At 45.7% G+C, this 20,144-nt stretch overlaps 1 long non-coding RNA gene across 2 annotated transcripts in view; it reads right to left on the reverse strand.

Annotated features, from left to right (window-relative positions):
• Nucleotides 1–18,281: 18,281 nt before the first annotated feature.
• Nucleotides 18,282–20,144, reverse strand: part of LOC149873099 (uncharacterized) — a 121,604-nt gene continuing 119,741 nt past the window's right edge. For both annotated transcript variants that reach the window (XR_016441270.1, XR_016441268.1), the window contains exon 5: nucleotides 18,282–19,164. This is a non-coding gene — a long non-coding RNA (uncharacterized LOC149873099). The remainder of the gene's footprint in view (nucleotides 19,165–20,144) is intronic.

Here is a 20,144-nt window from a genome sequence, read left to right on the forward strand (position 1 = left end):
CGCCTCTTCGTTATGTCACCCGGCCCCAGCTGGAGATGGGCATGGCTGATAAACCACTTGGGCGGTTTTCCAAGGCACGCCTCCTCACTCCTCTAGGCCCCTGCAGCAGGTATGTTTTTTTTTTCCTTTTTCTTCGGTCTGGGGTCTGCCTCTCAAAGAGGCTTCCCCCTTGCCTGATCCTGAGTCCCTGGGACATACCTAAAGGAAGAATTTTGCTTATGAAAGCTGTCCTTATATTACTATTTGTTGCTGTTCTGCCACACCACGAAGTCCCTGCTGCCTCACTTAGACTGTCCCTTGGGATGTCACCATTCATGAACACTCTATTTTTCCAGGAGAACTTATTCTATGTCTCACAGTCTACCAGGACTCTGGAAAAACCTTTTTTTCCCTCCTACATTCTGCTTTCCAGAAAAAAAGAGGTGCATGTTTTATTTGGGGGTATGTGGTATGTGAGAAAATAGGGTAATCTTTCCATACACTTTACCAATGCTCCTCTACCTGTCTATCTATATTGCTCTACATATTCAATTCACCTCACATTGCTCCATATCTGCCTTCAGTTAAGCATACATAACACCTCCCTATAACATACTCAGGAAAACAAATCAATTAACGTTGTTTGTATGTATGTGATTTTTAAAATTAAAATCTCAGTCATGTACCCCACATATCACTGGCCTTTTGTTTCATATAGCCCTGAACATGTCTATTACTTATACCATTACTTAAGCAGACACTTCTCTATCTTATCCTATTCTAACTCTGTTATTTCAAGCTTATGTTAAAAACACACCACAAAGATGAAATCAGCATAAGGACAGTGTTGTGGTTTGTATTCTGGAGCAGGGCTCTGGAGATCTCAGTTCAAAATCATTTTGGCTCAGCCACAAGCTTCCTGCAAGATAGTAAACACTTCTCCTTTTCTAGTATCTAAGTGGGGATGATAAAATATTCTTTGTTTCCTGAGACTCTTTGGTTCGGGGACTGCCTCTCACTATGTGCATATACAGCATTTAGCTGTGTGTGAGTCTTTAATACAAGTAATAAATGTTGCTCAGAAGTTCCTGATTTGCCTTTCATGGTTCCTCTTAGCCACAGCAAGGTGAGTGCAAGGTAGATGAACAGCAAGTTGTTATTTTTGCAAGTAAACTCAAACAGAAAGCAATTTCTTTTACTCTGTAAAAGGAAATACAAGTAGCATAGAAACAAAATGCATGACTATGCCTTGAGATACTTAAATAGCCTTAAGGTAGCTATTTTAAAATGGAGACATCCTGGATCTGTAGAACTGTTGTCCTGTGGGGCCAGACCAACTGTCAGGATCTCAAATTGCACTGTTAGATGGGAAGGTGTGACACAATTGCACGTATACACACACAAAAATCAATCAGGCGCATAGACCTCCACCAGGTGCATACACCCACACTACCAACTCAGGCACACACACGTCCAAAATTACCAGCCTAGGCACATACATACCTATTACGAATTCAAGCACATATGCACTACACACACCAAAAATCAGACAAAATCAGTTACCAACACCCAATACACATACACAGATCACTAATTCATATATCACACACACGATGACATATATATGTATATTCACCAGTTTACACATATACCACCCACCTACACATACACACAGGTGAGTTGGATGGTATGGTGTGTGTGTGCTTATAGTTTCATAGTTTCTAGGGTCGGAAGGGACCCAAGCAGATCATCTAGTCCGACCCCCTGCCATGGCAGGAAAGAATACTGGAGTCAAATGACCCCAGCAAGATGTTCATCTAACCTCCTCTTAAACACCCCCAGGGTAGGGGCCTGCACCACTTCTCTTGGAAGTTGGTTCCAGATCCTAGCTGCCCTGACCGTGAAGTAGCGCCTCCTGATAGCTAACCTAAACCTACCCTCTGCCAGCTTGTGACCGTTATTCCTGGTCACTCTTGGCGGTGCTTGGGGGAACAGTGACTCCCCCAATGCCTGCTCATCCCCCCTGACTAGTTTATAACAGGCCACAAGATCCCCCCTCAGCCTTCTCTTTTGGAGGCTGAACAGGTTCGGGTCCCGTAGCCTCTCCTCACAGGGCCTGCCCTGTTGTCCCCTGATCATACGAGTGGCCCTCCTCTGGACCCTCTCTATGCTGTCCACATCCCTCCTGAAGTGCGGCGCCCAGAACTGGACGCAATACTCCAGCTGCGGCCTGACCAGTGCCACATAGAGGGGGAGGATCACCTCTTTGGACCTGCTCGAGATGCATCTGTGGATGCATGACAAGGTGCGCTTGGCCTTCCTGACTGCCTCCCCACACTGCCAGCCCATGTTCATCTCGGAGTCAGTGATGACCCCCAGATCCCTTTCCACCTCAGTGCTGACAAGAGGGGAGTTCCCCAACCTGTAGGTATGGTGCCGGTTGTTCCTCCCGAGGTGCATCACCTTGCACTTGTCTGTGTTGAAACCCATCCTATTCTCATCCGCCCACCCTTGTAACCTGTCTAGGTCTGATTGTAGCTTGTTGCATCCTTCTAGTCCACATCTTAGTGTCATCAGCAAATTTTAACAGGGTGCTTTTTACCCCCTCATCCAAATCGCTGATGAAGATGTTGAACAGTGCGGGCCCAAGGACCGAGCCCTGTGGAACCCCACTGCCCACGTCCTTCCAGGTTGAGAAGGACCCATCCACTACCACCCTCTGGGTGCGGCCCTCCAGCCAGTTGGCGACCCATTTGACTGTGTGGCTGTCTACACCACAGCCCCCCAATTTCTTAATGAGAACGGGATGAGAGACAGTGTCAAAAGCCTTCCGGAAGTCCAGGAAGACTGTATCCACTGCTACCCCTGCATCTAATGATCTGGGGATCGGATCATAAAAGGCCACCAGGTTGGTCTGACAGGACCTGCCACTGATGAACCCATGTTGGTTGCCCCTAAGCATGCAGTCCCCTGCTGGCCCCTCCTGGATGTGTGCCAGCATAATTTTCTCGAACAGCTTGCCTGGGATCAAGGTAAGACTAACCGACCTATAGTTTCCCGGGTCCTCCTTCCTGCCTTTTTTGAAGATGGGGACCACGTTGGCCCTCTTCCAGTCCTCCGGTACCTCACCAGAGCACCACGAGTGCTCGTAAAGTTGTGCCAGGGGACTTGCAATGACCTCGGCCAGTTCCTTTAGAACTCTAGGGTGGAGATCATCTGAACCAGCTGACTTGAATATGTCCAACCCCTCCAGAAGCTCCCTAACTAAATCCTCGCTAACCCGTGGCCCAGGTGTGCCTCCCCCGGGGCCCGAGGGGGGCCCAGCAGGGTGGTGGCTGTTCTGGTCCCTACTTAGGAAGACGGAAGCAAAGAAATCGTTAAACATGTTAGCTTTGCCGTCTGGTGGGACAACCAAGTTTCCCATGGCATCCTGCAAGGGCCCCACATTACCCGGGACCTTCTTTTTATCCCCTACGTATTTAAAAAAGGACTTCTTATTGTCCTTAATCTGGGAAGCTAGTCCCAGTTCCATCTCTGCCTTGGCCTTCCTAACTACCCCCCTACATTCCCGAGCAACTACAGAATAGTCCTCCCTGGTGATGACCCCTTCTTTCCATTGGGTGTAAGCCTCCTTTTTAGCAAGGAGACATTCCCGGATGCTTTTGGTGAGCCACGGAGTCTTGTGTGCTCTCCTGCTCCCTTTTATCCTTGTTGGGATTACCTTCCTTTGGGCTTGGAGGATCATCTCCTTAAGGAGCGACCACTCTCCTTGGACACCTGGCTCCCCTCCCCTCTGGGACCTCAGCGCTTCTCCAACTATCCTCCTTAGCTTGTTGAAGTCTGTCCTACTAAAATCTAGGGCCGCTGCCTTACTGCATGCCTTTGCCACCTTGCGCTGGATGGTGAATTCCAGCAGGCAATGATCGCTGTCGCCCAGCACCCACAGCCCCCTCACCAGGTCATCACCCGTGGCCAGCACTAGGTCCAACAAGGCGTCCCCCATGGTCGGGCTGTGCACCTCCTGGGGTAGATGGAGGTCCTGCACTCTGGCCAAGAACCTACGTGAGCGTTCAGACCTGGCTGACTGCTCTTCCCAGCAGATGTCCGGGAAATTCAGGTCCCCCATGACTACCACATCCTTAGCCTTTGCTACCTCTGTGAGCTGACCCAAGAATTCCTGGTCAAGCTCTTCTCCCTGGTTGGGAGGTCTGTAGTAGACTCCCACCGTTAAGTCCCTTTCCTCTCAACTGCCTTGTACTCTAACCCAAAACACTTCAGAGTGCTCCTCCCCTGACTTCTTGCTAATTAATTAGGATGTGTATTCCTCCTTAATATAGAGCGCCATGCCCCCACCTCTCTTTCCTATCCTGTCCCTCCTGTACAGCCTATAGCCCTTGACATTGAATCAGGCATTTCGTCCTACCATGTTTCCGTAATCCCCACTATTTCCGGGCTGGTGTCAGCCAGCAGGAGGGTGAGTTCCTCCTGCTTGTTGCCCATACTACGAGCGTTTGTGTAGAGGCATTTGAGGCCTCCTGTGGGTGTGTATACTGACCCCCTAGTCCCAGCATTACCCTGGCCCCTCTCTCTTACCTGTTTGTTCGCTTTGCTCGTTGGTCTGGGCTGGGCTGTAGTTGTGGGTGCTGTTTGGTCTGGCAGTCTGATGTTTCCTCCGCCCTCATCTTCCCCCTCCCCCGACGAGCCTAGTTTAAAGCCCGCCGGAGGAGGTCTGCCAACCTAGAAGAGAACACACGCTTTCCTTTAGAGGAAAGGTGGAACCCGTCCCATCCCAGCATGTCTCTCGTCGTGATGTGCTGGTCGTGGCTGAGGAAGCCAAAGCCCTCCTTGAAGCACCATTCCTGTAGCCGCCAGTTGGTCTCCGCGATGCACATTTCATGCCGTCTGCATCGTCCACTCACTGGCAGGATAGAAGAGAAAACCACCTGTGCGCCCATCTCCTTCAGCATGCACCCCAGAGCGTGGTAATCCTCCATAAGGCAATCAGGGCTCCTCCTGGCTGCATCGTTAGTGCCCACATGGACTAGGACCATGGGGTAATAATCGGTGGGCTGGATTATGGTCTGGAGTATCCCTTTCACATCCTGAATCCTCACTCCAGGTAGGCAGTATACCTCGCGTGCTGGCGACAGATGGGGCCCTCCATACCTCTCAGGATGGAGTCACCAATGACGATCACAGATTTCATAGATTTCATAGACATTAGGGCTGGAAGGGACCTCGGGAGATCATCGAGTCCAGCCCCCTGCCCAAAGGACAGGAAGTCAGCTGGGGTCATAGGATCCCAGCAACATAAGCATCCAATTTACTCTTGAAGGTGTTCAATGTAGGTGCTTGAACCACTTCTGCTGGCAGACTGTTCCAGACCTTGGGGGCTCGGACAGTAAAGAAATTCTTTCTTATGTCCAGCCTGAAACGGTCTTGCAGGAGTTTCTGACCGTTCGACCTAGTCATCCCTTGGGGCGCTCTGGTGAACAGACATTCCCCCAGATCCTGGTGGTCACCCCTGATAAACTTATAGGTGGCCATCAGATCACCCCTGAGCCTGCGCTTTTCCAGGCTAAAGAGTCCCATGGCTCTCAGCCTGTCATCGTAAGATCTGTTTTCCTGACCTCTGATCATGCGCGTGGCTCTCCTCTGGACTCTCTCAAGCTTCTCCACATCCTTTTTGAATTGTGGAGCCCAAAACTGGACGCAGTACTCCAGCTGCGGCCTCACCACGGCCGAGTACAAGGGGAGAATGACGTCCCGGGATTTGCTCGAGAAGCATGTATGGATGCACGCCAGCATTTTGGTCGCTTTACTAGCCGCAGCATCGCATTGCAGGCTCATGTTCATCTTGTGGTCAATGATGACCCCCAAGTCTTTTTCTTCTGTAGTGCTAACCAACGTAGCACTGCCGAGCCTATAAGGGTGCTGCAGGTTTTTCCTCCCAAGGTGGAGAACCTTGCATTTTTTGGTGTTAAACACCATGAGGTTCTCGTCTGCCCATTTGCTGAGCTTGTCCAGGTCAGCCTGGATCACCCGCCTATCTTCTGGGGTGGATGCTTTGCCCCAAAGTTTGGTGTCATCGGCAAACTTGGCCAGTCCACTCCTGACTCCAATGTCCACGACGCTTCTTCCTCCTGGCCTTCTTGCCTCCTTCAGCTTGCATGGGACACGGTGTGCGTGGAGTTGCCTCCTCCCCAGTTTCATCCTCTCTGTCCTCCTCCTCCAGGGCTGCCAGAGCTTCATACCTGTTCTCCAGCCGGACTGTAGGAACTGCTGCTGCCATGTCTTGAGCAGCCCTGGGCATGGGAGGTGACCATCTGCCACTTAGCAGTGGAGGGCTCATCTTGAGGTGCATCCTCCTTGGTCGTACAACCCTGCAGGGAAAGAAAATATCTGTCAGTTTCTTCCTCTGCCTCCCTTATTCCCCTCAGCCTGCTAACCTCCTCCTGGAGCTTGGGGTACTTGGGGAAAGGTTAAGGTGAGAGAGTGAAAGTTGCCAGAACTGGGATTAGACCCAGCAGACTAAAGAAAACCTGGACTGAGGAAGTGAGGCTTGGGGTTGCTTAAGGTCAAGTGGCCCCAGGGTTACTCAAGGTCACTGGTGCTGGGGTGGAGACAAGGGGAAAAGCCTAGTGGTAAGAAGGATACAGCCAGGAATGGCAGAGGCAGAAGGCTGGGAGATTGGGACTGGAAACTGAGGCAGAAAGCTGGGAGATTGAAGAGGAGGGTTGGGAGGTCAATAAGACAAAACCCCAACTTGGGGTTTCAAAATAACAGGTTTATTAAACAGACAACACATTACACAGCCCCATGAAGTTATTGGTTCCTACAAGCACTCACATACACACCCACACAATGATAGCAAGAGAGAAAAAGGCTTGGTGATGGGATTGAAGTCAAGGTGTGTAGGGACAGAGTCCAGGTCCTTTGCTTGGGGAAGGAGGGTGGGTGATAGCTACCTATCCTCGGCTGTGAGTTGATCCTCAATGGCCAATCAGAGTCTTCTCCAGCAAGGTGTTGTCCAGAGCGGGGTTGCTGGCAGGGCCTCTGGGTGGGTAGGTGGTGTGGCATGGTGCTAGTCCAGATGGAAAGGGCATCCCCAGGAGTCAGTCGTCACTACCCCATCTCCTATGGGAGGACTTGTCCAGGCAAAAATGTCAGTCCTGTCCTAGAGGGCTCCAGGTGTTCTTACTGAGCATGTGCAGCTTTGGCACAATAGTGGGTTGCCTCATATTTTGTTTCTTGAATGCTGAGGGTGGTTCCAGGGGCTGGGTTTTTGGTTCAGGAATTGGTTTTGATGGTGAGGTGATTTACTAGGGGGTCCTGCTATCATTGTATTTCACTCATCCATTCACTCTTTTGCTTCAGGCATTCAAGGAAAACCAATCTACATGGGAGAGGTTACAGACTTGAACGTGAGTCAGAATTGCAACGTACTTATACAACAGGGCATGGGGACAAGATGGGGACAAGATGGGAACCTGACACACACAAAATGGATACTTGACATCACTCATGCCAACCCACATTGCAGGCCTAAATACATAGACACTTAAGAGACAATAACCATACGGTGTAATACATTACAGTAATCCAACACATACACCAAAACACTATTACAATACCTAATGGTTATTATAAAAGGGGACTTATGTTCACGGGGTTTCAACTTAACTTATAACTACTTATATCTATACCCATAGGTAATACAGGAGGGGAGAGAAAAAGGCAGAAATGATGGGGGGAAAGGAGATGTCATATTTCCAAATGCAAAAGAATGGATTATATACCAAGAAGCCAATAGCTGTTTTAGGAACAAGGGCTACATCCAGAAGAGCATGGACATTTGGTTCCTCAGGGACAAGTCACGGTGGTAGACCTTGCACCACAGCTACTTGTCCCCAGGAAACACTTGTGCCATGCTTGTCTTGGCATGCAGCAAGTTAACCCAGGTGGGGTGAGAGAGGCCAGGGCCAGCACTGGCCTGTCCCCAACAGCCTTACCTGTGGTCCTGGGAGACTCCTGGGGCTGCAGCAGCAGAAATTCTGCCATGCAGAGCCTGGCCATCAGCCAAAGCATGGCTCCAGGTGGCTCAGCTCCGCTTTTGAGCGGTGTATGCTGCCTCTGCATGTGCTGGTTCAAGGGGATATCCAGGGGGTTAAAAAAACCCACAGGAAAAAAATCAGAGCAGTGCATACATGGGCAGTGTGCCCTTGCAGTGCAGAGAACATCTAAATGTGCACTATGTGGTGCCACAGACATATTTGCAGTACCACATATTGCATGGCCATGCCCATCTGGACATGGCCAAGAAGGGTAGTCCCAAAGAAACTGTGTAGTTTTAAAGTTAGGCTCTCTTCAATTACATCACTGTGAACTTCAGATGAAAGAAAAATTAGTGATGTAAAAAATCAGAGCCAGATGACCAGAAACATAGAACTAAATTGTCTGCCTTACATCAGTGTGTGTAGGGTGGGGTATGGATTAAGGGAAGACAAAGGGAATAAGTCTAAAACTGAAGGCCTGCCAGACCTCCCACAAAGGTCTGCCCCCCACCCACAGAAGGCTTCAAACAAAGAACAAAACATGTCCTTTCACATTATTGGGCAACTGTTCCCTTCCTGGAGTCTGTGCACCCATCAAGGGTCAGATAAAAAAAGAAAAGAAACGAAACATAAGAGACTAAAGTAGGACTCAGGCAGAGTTTAGGCACTTTAGTCCAAAGCTGTGATTCTGAACATCTCTTGCTCAGCTGCTGGATCATTGTGAGCTGCGGAATCAGGGTAGCAGGGACATACACAGTGACAACTTCTGGCTGCTGCTGTGCCACTACTGCCCCAGTTGCCTTCCCTTAGTTTTGTTAATGATTTTGAAGGTTCCTGAAATTCATAAATACCTCCCCATCAGACATAAAATTTCCCAGGCACGTAGAGTTGCACTTCTGTGCATACCTTGAATTGACCAAAACTTATCAGGGCTGTGCAGTCATGTGTCCTTCTGATTAAGTCTTCTGAGGGGCTTGCTTTAGTCAGCTTTCTTAGAGAATGCCAAATACAGTATGACATAGTTAGGCTCCTTACAAAATGTAGTTACACCCACCATATCTTTTAAAATGCAGTGGGATGAAGTATGGTGCTGCTTATATTTTTGTAATAGCCTGGACCAGTGCTGCACAAATTTTTGGCCTCTCAGGCCAAATGACTGATGTAAGGCTAATCTGTGAGCCGGATCAGACCCTGCACTGGACCCACACACCCAGATCCAGATGATGCTACCCCCACCTGGGCCAGTGTGTTGGAACTGGAGCCGCATACCCTGCACTGTCTCCACCCAATCCTGCATACTGAAATCACGATGCTGGTGCCCTTGGAACCTGCACTGCCTCCACCCAGTTCTGCATGCAAGAATTGGGGCCCTGCCCATGCCACCTCTGCTGGGCCCCACATATAGGGATAAGTTTCTGGGGGCCCATGCTACTTCTATCCAACTTCAAAAGTGGGGATTGTGCTCCGAAGCTCATGCCATCTCTGCCAGGCTTCATCTACCAGCAATGAAATTCCAGGTCCCCATGCCACCTCTGCCCGGGCCTGTGTGTTGGGACCAGGCCTGTGCCACCCCATGCACCAGTTCTAGCAAGTGGCACCATGTCCCACAGGTTGGATGACAGAATGTTGGGGCCTGGATCTGAGGATACAGCAATTGCACTGAAGTGAGAGACCTGAGTTCTATACCCTCCTCTGCCTGAGGGGGTATGAGAGTGCTGTGTGACCAGGTCGCAAGGATGGTGGGGGGACAACCTTCCTCCCTCCTGTTCTGTGTCACTGCATGGAAAGGATTCAAGATTCACTAAAGTTCATGAGAGGGAGCATAAGTCTGTGCTGTAGTACTTAGACCATGTTCCTTGGAGGGTGATGTTTGTCCTACCTTTAACCCAGTGTAATGTACACATTGTGTAATGTAATGCATTGTGTACATGGAAAATGTGATATGAGTGGGTAACAGAAGGGGAGCAACCTTGTGGAGCCCCACTGACTGTGACCATGGACTACAAAGCCCAGAGGCACCTGGAAGAGGAAGTAACAGTGATGAGAAACCCTACAGAGCTCTGCTGCTGTGATGCTGGACTACAAGTCCAGAGCACTTGGGGGCAACAGGAAGAGAAAGTGAATGGACAGCCCCAGCTAGCTACATGCCAGGAGTTCTGGGGGGGTTAGTGACTGAAGGAAAGGGAAACTTCTGTGCAGCATAGTTGAACCACGAATCGACTACACATGATCCCTGACCTAGAGACCTGCACAGAGCGACTTTGGAGTAAAGACTGATTTTGGGGACACCTCTGGAGTGTGGAGGGGACTGCATGTGCTGAATGTATATACCCAGCTGTACTGACCACTACCTGTTTACTTTCTCTCTAAGTGTATGTTGTTATACTATGAATGCCTATTTACCTTTACTTGTCCCTTCCCATTGGCCTGTGACCCTAATCCCTAGAACACTTTATATAAAGTGAGTAAACCCCTCATTGCTTGTAGTGATTTTGCCTGACACTGCAGGGGCTTGCAACAACTGGTGGCATTGGTGGGATCAGTGGTCATAGGTCATATGGTGCTGGGAAAACTGCTGTTGTAAGTGCATAGTTTTGTCATTGTGTGGACTTTACATAGGGGAGATGGATGCTGCAGTGGGAGGGATGCCCCCATAGGAAAGGAAGACAAACAAGCCCCACCTCCTGGTCAAAGGCTCATATTCAATCCTGCATCCTATAGTGGTGAACAATAAGAGCGGGATATCTGGCATACACAATTTGGCAGCTAGGTTAAATGGATGGGATGAGGCTGACAAGCCAGACTTCCTAGGTCTGCTACTCACAGGGAAGGCGGGGGTAGTCTACCAGGGGTGGCATGTAGGGGGTGCACGGCAGAACACATGCACCCCCTGAGACCGCTGGTGTTAGGCCACGCTCCCTGTTTAGCTGGTGGACAGGGGGGCAGGTGGGAGCAGCAGTGCCCCTCCTGTGAATGCCAGCTGGGGAGTGGGGCGACCAGCAAAAGCAGCCGTGCCACTTCCAGAAGTGGCCATAGGAGATCTGGAAGCAGCATGGCTGCTTTTATGGTGAGTGAGATTGGCCATGGGGAACCACCTCCCCCCCACTCAGCACGACTGGCCACCAGAGGGACTTCCCCACCCAGTTGCTGACTGGTGTCAGGGGATCCACATGCCCCCCACAACTCAAGGGGCATTAGACACCCATGTGGTCTACTATGGCCTCAGCAAGGAAACCAAGCAGGGCTACAAATGCCTAATAGAGGCCCTCAGGAAAGCTTTTGAACCAGCTACAGATCCTATGTGGGCTAGTATAGATTTCAGTACAAGAGTAAGGGCACCCATTGAGTCAGCCCAGGACTTAGGCCTGGTGCCCAGACAATTAGCCATAAAGGAATTCCCACAGTTTAGCTCAGACATGTATGACAGATTTGCCCAGAACCATTTCATACAATGTGCCTGCAGTGGAGAGGTGGAAGCTAAATGTTGGCTGGGAAGACCCCAGAGCCTGAAGGTGGCCATACACTTAGCCACTGACTTGAAGCTGGCACAGCAGGTAGGAGCCCTAAGTCCCAGAGACACAGAGGCCAGAGTACATGTGCGTGCCAAAGAAGATGAACCAGCAGTACACACCCCAACCCTAGAACCATCAGTCCTGCAGGTGCTAATGGAGACTATGTAGAAGCTTCAGGGTAGAATAAACAAACTCCACCAGGCTCTGGACAGTCAGGGTCCAAGCAGATATGGCAGTAGGGGCCTGCGTGGATCACAGCAGCTGGGGTTACATCACAAGACTGTTGGTGGGTGCTGATCCTGTGGTGACTATAACCATTTCCAGAGAGTCTGTCCAGAGAGAAGGTGGTGTCCTGGGCAGGGAAACTGAGACAGGCAATGGAAAAGGGCCCATCCACTGCTGATACACCAAGAGGCCCACAGGAGGATGTAGTAATTGTGGGTTCCACAGGATTGGGATATTACCTGGAAGGAAAGCTAAGAGAGGTCACTTACCAATTTCTCCTGGATTCAAGTTCCCAGGTATTCCTTGTATATCACCAAGTATCGGTGCAAGCTACAACCAGGACAGAAATGGACCTATGACCCTGTAGCCTAGTAGTCAAGGCAGCCAGTGGGGAGGCACTCCCAATCTTGGGGGAGTGGGGTATGACCATGTACTTCCAAGACCACAGATAGCCATGTACATTTCTCATACTGAAAGATGCCAGGCAAGATGCCTTGTTGGGAACCAACTTTCTAAAACAATTCCAAGTCACTATAAACTTTGCTGACTGTTCCTGTTCCTTGATGGGGTGATGTTTTCCCCTGTATACCACAGATTGTCAAACTAAAGTATATGAAGTGTTAGTGGAGGAGAGTCAGACAGCGCCTCCTATAAGTAAAAGTGATGATCACTGGCAGATTGAAGAGAGAGTGCTGCAAGGATAAGGAAGGATTGTTTGAACTGAAGTCTAATAAGCAACTGGGGCCCCTGGTGGGAACTGCAATGGGTAACAGCCACTGAGTTGAGATTCCAGTATGCATTGCCAATATGTCAGCAAAACCACAGGGTTGTTCCCCTTCTGTTATACACTCATATCACATTTTCAGTGCACGTAATGCATTACATTACACAACACATACATTACACCCTGATGTTACATTATGTAGCCACCTGTTTTCATTCCTGTCACTCTCAGTAGGGATTTATGACATGCTTTGAAGAGCTACCCCAGCTAGCTACTCTACTTTGCAGAATTCTTTCTCCCTTTGTTGCCTTTGGTATTCTGACGTTTAGTCAGCTAGTCTCATGATCTTGGAAAAATGACTGCCCAATCTGTGGGATGAGCCTGAACTTTTCTTAAAATCCCAGGTTCCAGGTTACCCAAAGCTAAAGGTCTTAAAGGCCAGGCTAAAAATGTTTAAATTTTATTTATGGAAGAAAGGGATGCTACTGAAGCAATTCAAGGGGAGGTGGATGTGATCTTAGTAATATATATAAAAGAAATCAGTGGTTTTGCTTTGTAGAGATTGAAGAGGGACAATGTTGGCATGAAAGAATCATGAGAAGATGATCACAGTACTCTTAATGGAAGTTTTAATAGTTCAGCTCTCAAGGAAATCTAGTGTCTCAAGTGTGTGGAGGAAGGGTTGTGAGGGTCATACAGGCTAAGTACAGACAGCCAAAAGGCCTGAGGCTAAATTGATACAGTCTTTCCAGGTTAGTCTAAATTCAGAGATGAAATTGAAACAGAAGTGAACAGACATTTACCTTTAATTCAGGAAATACAGCCATATGTCTGCAGTGGCTTAGGCCAGAAGGCAAGGGGGCACTAGAGCATGGCTCTTGGGCAAGTAGCCAGCATGGGCTGTGTGTTCACTTCCTCTTCCTGCTGCTGCCAAGCTCAGTGGGATTTGCAGTTCAAAATCACAGCAGCAGGACTTTGCAGTGTTGCTTATCACTTTCTCTTCCTGCTTCCAGGCACCTCTGGGATTTCTAGTCCACAGTTGCAGCTAGCAGTAAGTTTGAGTGGCAGAAGGGGTGTTTAACCCCCTCCCCAGCCCCACACCCCAGCTGGGGTTTGCCTGGCAGCCCACAGATTGCGCTGCATCCCCAGCCAGTCTTGCCCTTCCCCCTTCCCTCTTTGTCAGCCAACCTTTACTGCTCCAGCTAGGGAGCAGAGGGGCAGGACCAGCCTGGACCAGGCAGCACAGCCCAGCCCAACCCAGCTCAGCCCAGGCCTACAGAACATCCTAGGATGCTGAGGGATTCTGATTTAACTTCAACCAGGGGTCTGGGACAGAAGTCTCATAAACCAATTTGACCCAAATCAGTTAAGTCTGATACTACATTCAACCAGGTTTATCTTAAACCAGTTTCAGCCATTTTAAAACTGGTTCATGTACACTGAACTTCTGTTCTGTTACAGGTTTAAAACAGTTTCGGATCTATTAAACCTGTTTATGTGTAACTTCCATCCCTAGCCACAAAGCCTGGCTATAAGGCTGAAGAAGTTTGACCAATATCTTGGGTGTTGGCTGAAGATTCAGGTTAATTCCCTAAATTAGCACAGACTTAATTCTGCTATTTATATAATGAAAGAAATGATATTTCCCTACTTCACAGAGCAGTTATGAGTTTAAATACATTAAAGATTTTTATTTTAGTTGTTCAGATACTATACTATATATGTACATAAAGATAGCAGAAAGGGGAGATGAAGAAGAGGGTGAGAGATGGTCCTGAGAGATAAGGACAATAATGATATTGTCACCAGTAATAGAGAATAGATATAATAATCATGAGATAAATACAATTCTTTTCCTCTTCATCTGATGTAGTAAGCTGCTGCTTACAAAAGCATATGCATCACTGATATACTCTAATTTAATCTAAAAGGTGAAAGTCTACCCTGCCTTCTGCCTGACTTCAGACTAACGTGAATAGCTACCTCTCTTTGGATAAAATAAAAAGGACAAGTTACTTGAGATAATCGTATTAGGAGATATGGATAAAAATCAAAGAAAATGTATTCAGATTTTACCAAGTGTTGGGATGTTCAAAATAGTCACACTGTTAGTGAATTTTGTCTTTTCACAGGGCCCTTTTTCAGTCCCAGGGCAACATCAGAACTTTAGTGTTTCTGAAGTCTGCACCACCTGTATTTGAAAAAGCCCAGCCTTCCAATGAAGTTGTTAAAGTAATTATTTAATCTTCATTTACAGGCCAGTCAGTCATCTGTGAAAAAGTGTATGCATATGGAGACATAGGCCAAATGCAAGGCAATGAACAGCAGGATTAATGTGGCACTCTCCCATGCTACAGGACCCCAGTGATTTTTTTCATTCCCAGTCTGGCTCTAGAGTTCATGAAAAGAAGCTTCCAAGAACAGCTGGTATTAAACCTGAAACCTAATGACCTTACCAAATATTTCAAGGGGTCTGGTGACTGGGCAAGAGCCCAGGACATCTCAGCCAACAACCATCTCAATTAGCTACAGACTTATTGCCAAGTTGCTGAGACTGATGCGTCTCTTACTTTAATTGATCTCATTCAATCAAAGCCCTTTGAGAACTTGACAAATGGGACCAGACACAGGACAGCTTTTATTAAAAGCTGAAGACAGCAGAAGGCATTATATAGTAGTTCCTCCTTTAGAAAGGAATGGTAATTCTGTTACAGGTTCAGGTCCTCCTCTCAAGCCAATATTTAGGGAAAAAATATTTTGGTAAAAAATATTTTGGCAGAAGGTTAACAGTAGAGCTGACCAAAAGACTCCAGTTCCATTTCACAGCATCTTTCAAAGCTTTCAAAATTAGTTTTCGTTATGCTGTAGAATGAAAAAAAACCCCAAAACTTTTACTTATTATTTTGTAAAAACAGAACTGTTTTTGCAACTCTCCAACCTTTAGTTGTAGTTTCTGCTCTGTCCAATTGAGACCAGAACTTTTTTTTTTACAAATCAGCTAGAGCAAAGACTTGCCTGTCAATATCCAACATCCTAGACCAGTGCTAATCAGTTAGCCATTGTGTCTCTTTCTTATGTTTTTCAAACAGCAACATTTTTTCAACTAGCAACATTTTTTTTAGTCCCAAATGGTCTTTTATATAAGCTTTCAAATAATTAATCCTTTTATACACTTATTTTATTTTAAATTAGGAAACCCTTAAAGGAAAATTGCAATTTGAAATGAAAACGCAAAATTTTTTGTTTAGAAAATGTCAAAAAAAAAAAGCATTTCCAAAACTAAGTATTTTATTTTGAAAATATTGAAATAAAATGTGTTGACAGTATTACTCATCACCCTTTTTCTCAGTGAAAACTTCACCAAACTTCATATAACTTCACAAACAGTTTTGGACCCCCGAATTTGACCTTTTTTTTTTTGGTGAGTTTACCATTCATAGAAAAAAGCCCTCAACTCTAGTTGACATGTCCTCATAGTATGAATTTGTACCATTGATAATTACTTTTTGGGCAAGTCTATGTGTTCATTAATGCACTTATTGCTAATGTGGAAACTAGAAAAAGGCGCATTAGCCTATTTTAATAGGCATTAAACTAGGCATTAGCAAAAGCACATTTTTTGTGATGCTTAACTGCACATTAAAATAAGCTAATGCACATTAAAGTGCACATACAGATGCACCCTTTGAGTACGATTATTGAAAACCTTATATTAATTAAATTTATAATATATTTCTTCAGATTTCTTATAGTAAAGAACTCAAAATTCTTTAGTATGGGACTGCATCAAAAGCTTTCCTGAAGACAAGAAGTATCACATCTAGAGCTTTTACCTTATCCTCCATTAGGCACCCAATAAATCAATCGATTGGCACCACTGCTCTTTACAGACTATGGTGTATGTGCTCATGGGTTCTTTGATGGCTGCTGAGTCCAATCAGTACATCCGTTCCTCCTGCTGCACAATCAGTACAGTAGTTCCTCCAATATAGTCCCACCACAGGTAGGGTACACTCATGAATTAGCAGTGCTCTGAATCCAAGCAGCAGATTCTTTCCTTCTCTGACTCTGGTCATCACAAAACTTGATCCAGTCTGCCTCGCGCTGCCTCACTCCAGCTGCAAGCTGACACTGCCAACCAGAGCGGCAATGTGCACTCCTTTCCCAATCATCCACAGAGATTCCAAAGGATGCTAAGTCATCTTTGCAAGCATCCCAAAATCTGCGCAATGGTCTCCCTCTCTTTTTAGACCCTTCACGAGCTTCAGATTATAGCACATTCTTTGGGATCCTGTGATTCAGCATTCACTTGTTGTGACCAAGCCACTTGAGTCTTTTCTTACTAATCAGTGTTCCCATGAATGACATACTAGCATGATTTAAAACTTCCACATTTGTCACCCTGTCTTGCCATCTTATTTGAATAATTTTATGCATGTATCTGAGATGAAAGCTGTTTAATCTTTTGATATGTTTGGTGTAGGTCATCCATGTTTCTGAGCCATATAGAAGCATGGATAAACAAAAATGCACATCCATCATCTCCTGCATCTGATCACTTTCCATTCTTCATAGATCTAGTTAGTTTCTAAGGTGCTACCCTGCTTTGTCTTCTGCCTTTCCATTTTTCAGGTAATCATCATTCTTGTCCTTATTCTTTATCCTTTAAAAAAGAAAAAGCAAAAGCCTGTCAAATTGCCTCTTACAAACTAACATGCAATCTCCTGTTTTTCCCCATCTGTTGCTCACCCATCTTACCCCTTTAAGCTTAAACCTCTCATTAAGGATTAGCTTGACAGTGAAATACTGTCCAAAATCAATGAGCAAAGGCAGAAAAGCCTCACACACACTCGACCAGAAAACCTCTGTCTCAAACACAACACGTGATCAACAAACATACTAAACTAAATAGTGCACCAATACCACCAAGCAATGGACCACTAATTAGACAACTTCACTTAAGCCCATGGAACAAGAAATCATGCTAAAGTCTTCCATTTTCCACTCTCTGTTTAGTGACCCTTCTGATGACTGGACTCATACAAATACATAGGGCTTACTTATACTAGGACTGACTCCAATATTATACCATAGTAAATCAGGAATAATTCTATTGACATTAACAAAAATGAACTGCTGTAAAAGCATAACTAAATGCAGAATCAAGTCAAAATGATAGTGGGCAAAAAGATTTTTAATCATGCAAAGATAGTAGGTCTCATACACAGTTATATAGCATAAGTACACTATAGAACCTGCTTAACATGAACTCAACTAACATGGCCCTTTCTGTAGCAGAAACAAGCCAAGGACACAACATTTTTATCAAGATGTGGATTTTGTTTCTCTCTGCACTTCATCAACCAAGGTTCAAGGGTATTCTAATTCATGGTCTGGGTTTAGTCCAGTTTTAGTTTACAAGAAACAGAATGAAAGTTTAAACTTTTTACTGGAACAACAAAGTACTTTAAGAGTAAACCTCTGCCTACAGTAAATTTATTGTGTAGGAAAAAAGAAATATTTCCCTTCACAAAGGTTCCATTGTAGACCAAAATAATGTCATTATAAACACTATTGCTTATTACAAAGTAGACTTAAGAGAACATATACAGTAACCAGTGCTCATAAACAAGGCCATACTAGGTAAATCCCTTAGAGATGGTCAGTGTTTGGACTTGTTTTGACATGACATTGATCTTTGTTCCCTGTTCCAAGTGGTCCCTCATAAGACCACATAATGGACTTGATGGTTTATTCAGTTTCTAAGGACATAACGAGGTAGAAAATGACATCCACACTGGAAATATAGAATACATATTGCCATATCTAGCTAGAATGCAATTATAAGACTTTTAAAATGCTCTGAAATTGTTTAATGTCTTTCCATTGCTATGCACGGTCATCTATTATATTTATGTAAATTACAGAAATTGATTATTGCTGAAATAGTAACAACCATATTCATAGACAAGCTTTTTGGTTTTCAAATGTGTATTGTGCAAAATTGTTCCTTCTTACATAAATGCACCTATGGTGATTAAAACCACAGTTTATAGATCTGCAAATGCTCTAGTCATTGATATTCTGTGGAAATCCTTTTTATCCTGTTGAATTTTTATTATGTAATGAAAATACATATTCACAAGTGTTGAAAGATAATTTGGCCATGCATTAGAGTGTTTGCATATGACATAACTATATATGTGTACTCATGTAATTTTGCAGAAAATAATTAGAGATTAGAGGTCTTAACATTTAGACCTACGTGGTTAAGAGATATAGCGATGATCTTAGTGAAAGTCTTAATATTTGGTTAGCAAGCAAACGTCAGATTAGCTGGAAAGAAGTTCCACTTTAACGTACCATACAATTAAAGAATTTAACCTGACTTTTCTCAGGCTTTTGGAAATCTCTCATTCTCACTGGGCATGCTCAGAAGCTGAACACAGGTTTTAGTACAGTCTCATTCACCATTGCATAATCTTGTTTGCATATTCGTCCTGATACTTATGCACTGATACCTATTTTTACAGGGGTCAGTAATTGGTGGTAGAGGATGCAGAAAATGCATTCTGTCACTGAAGAAGAGAACATCATGGACATCCTTCATCAAAGAAGCCAAATCAAAGGAAAGAGGATCCTGGAAGGTGAACAAGTACAGTGAAAAGACCTGTAGGCAGAATGAGACAGGTCAGTAACTGAGAAGTAAAAAAAATGAAAATCTGGGCTAGAGAGGGAATTTTAATATATGGGGAAAGAGGGAAATATGTGGGGAAAGGCCACATATAAGAGGACCTCATGCTTGTAAATCTCTGGCTTTTAATCAAGGGAATTATTAACTGAAATGCTGCAAATAGAGAAATAGTATCCCAGCCATGTGCATATAAAGACTGACTTTCCAGTGTTTCCTCCAAACACTTTCCACCTAGAACCTGTATTACTTCCTCCAAGTTCCAAGTAGGTTGCTATATCTATCCTTTCACTAATATTTGTTCTTGGTGTGTCTTTTATGAAGGCATTGTTTACTTGCTGAAACAAGTAAGACATAGCCCACCATAGGGATATAACCTTTACTGTTATCCCAGCATGGCCTATTAGACTGAATTGTCTTTCAAGTATGCTGCTCTTTAAAGAATGCTAATCTTCAAATCAGTTTTCCACATCCTGATTGTGCTATTTTTGCTAGTGGGGGACTTTCCCTCACCCTGTTTGTGCCCTCATTCTTATTAGAGAAACACAGGATCGTACAACGGGAAAGGTTCTTTTGGGTTACAAGAGTCTGATCTACAATTGCAGGCAACATCATCATAGTTTCATAGTTTGTAGGGTCAGAAGGGACCTGAGCAGATCATCAAGTCTGCCCCCTGCCATGGCAGGAAAGAGTACTGGGGTCAAATGACCCCGGACAGGTGTTTATCCATCCTCCTTTTAAAGACCCCCAGGGTAGGAGCCAGCACCACTTCTCTTGGAAGTCGGTTCCAGATCCCAGCCACCCTGACAGTGAAGTAGCGCCTCCTGATATCTAGCCTAAATCTATCCTCTGCCAGCTTGTGACCATTATTTCTTGTTGTTCCTGGTAGTGCTCGGGGGAACAGGGACTCCCCTAATGCCTGCTGGTCCCTCCTGACTAGTTTGTAACAGGCCATTAGA

Source organism: Crocodylus siamensis, chromosome 1 (genome assembly GCF_052110815.1).
Source record: "Crocodylus siamensis isolate JL-2025a chromosome 1, ASM5211081v1, whole genome shotgun sequence".
Classification (NCBI taxonomy): domain Eukaryota; kingdom Metazoa; phylum Chordata; order Crocodylia; family Crocodylidae; genus Crocodylus; species Crocodylus siamensis.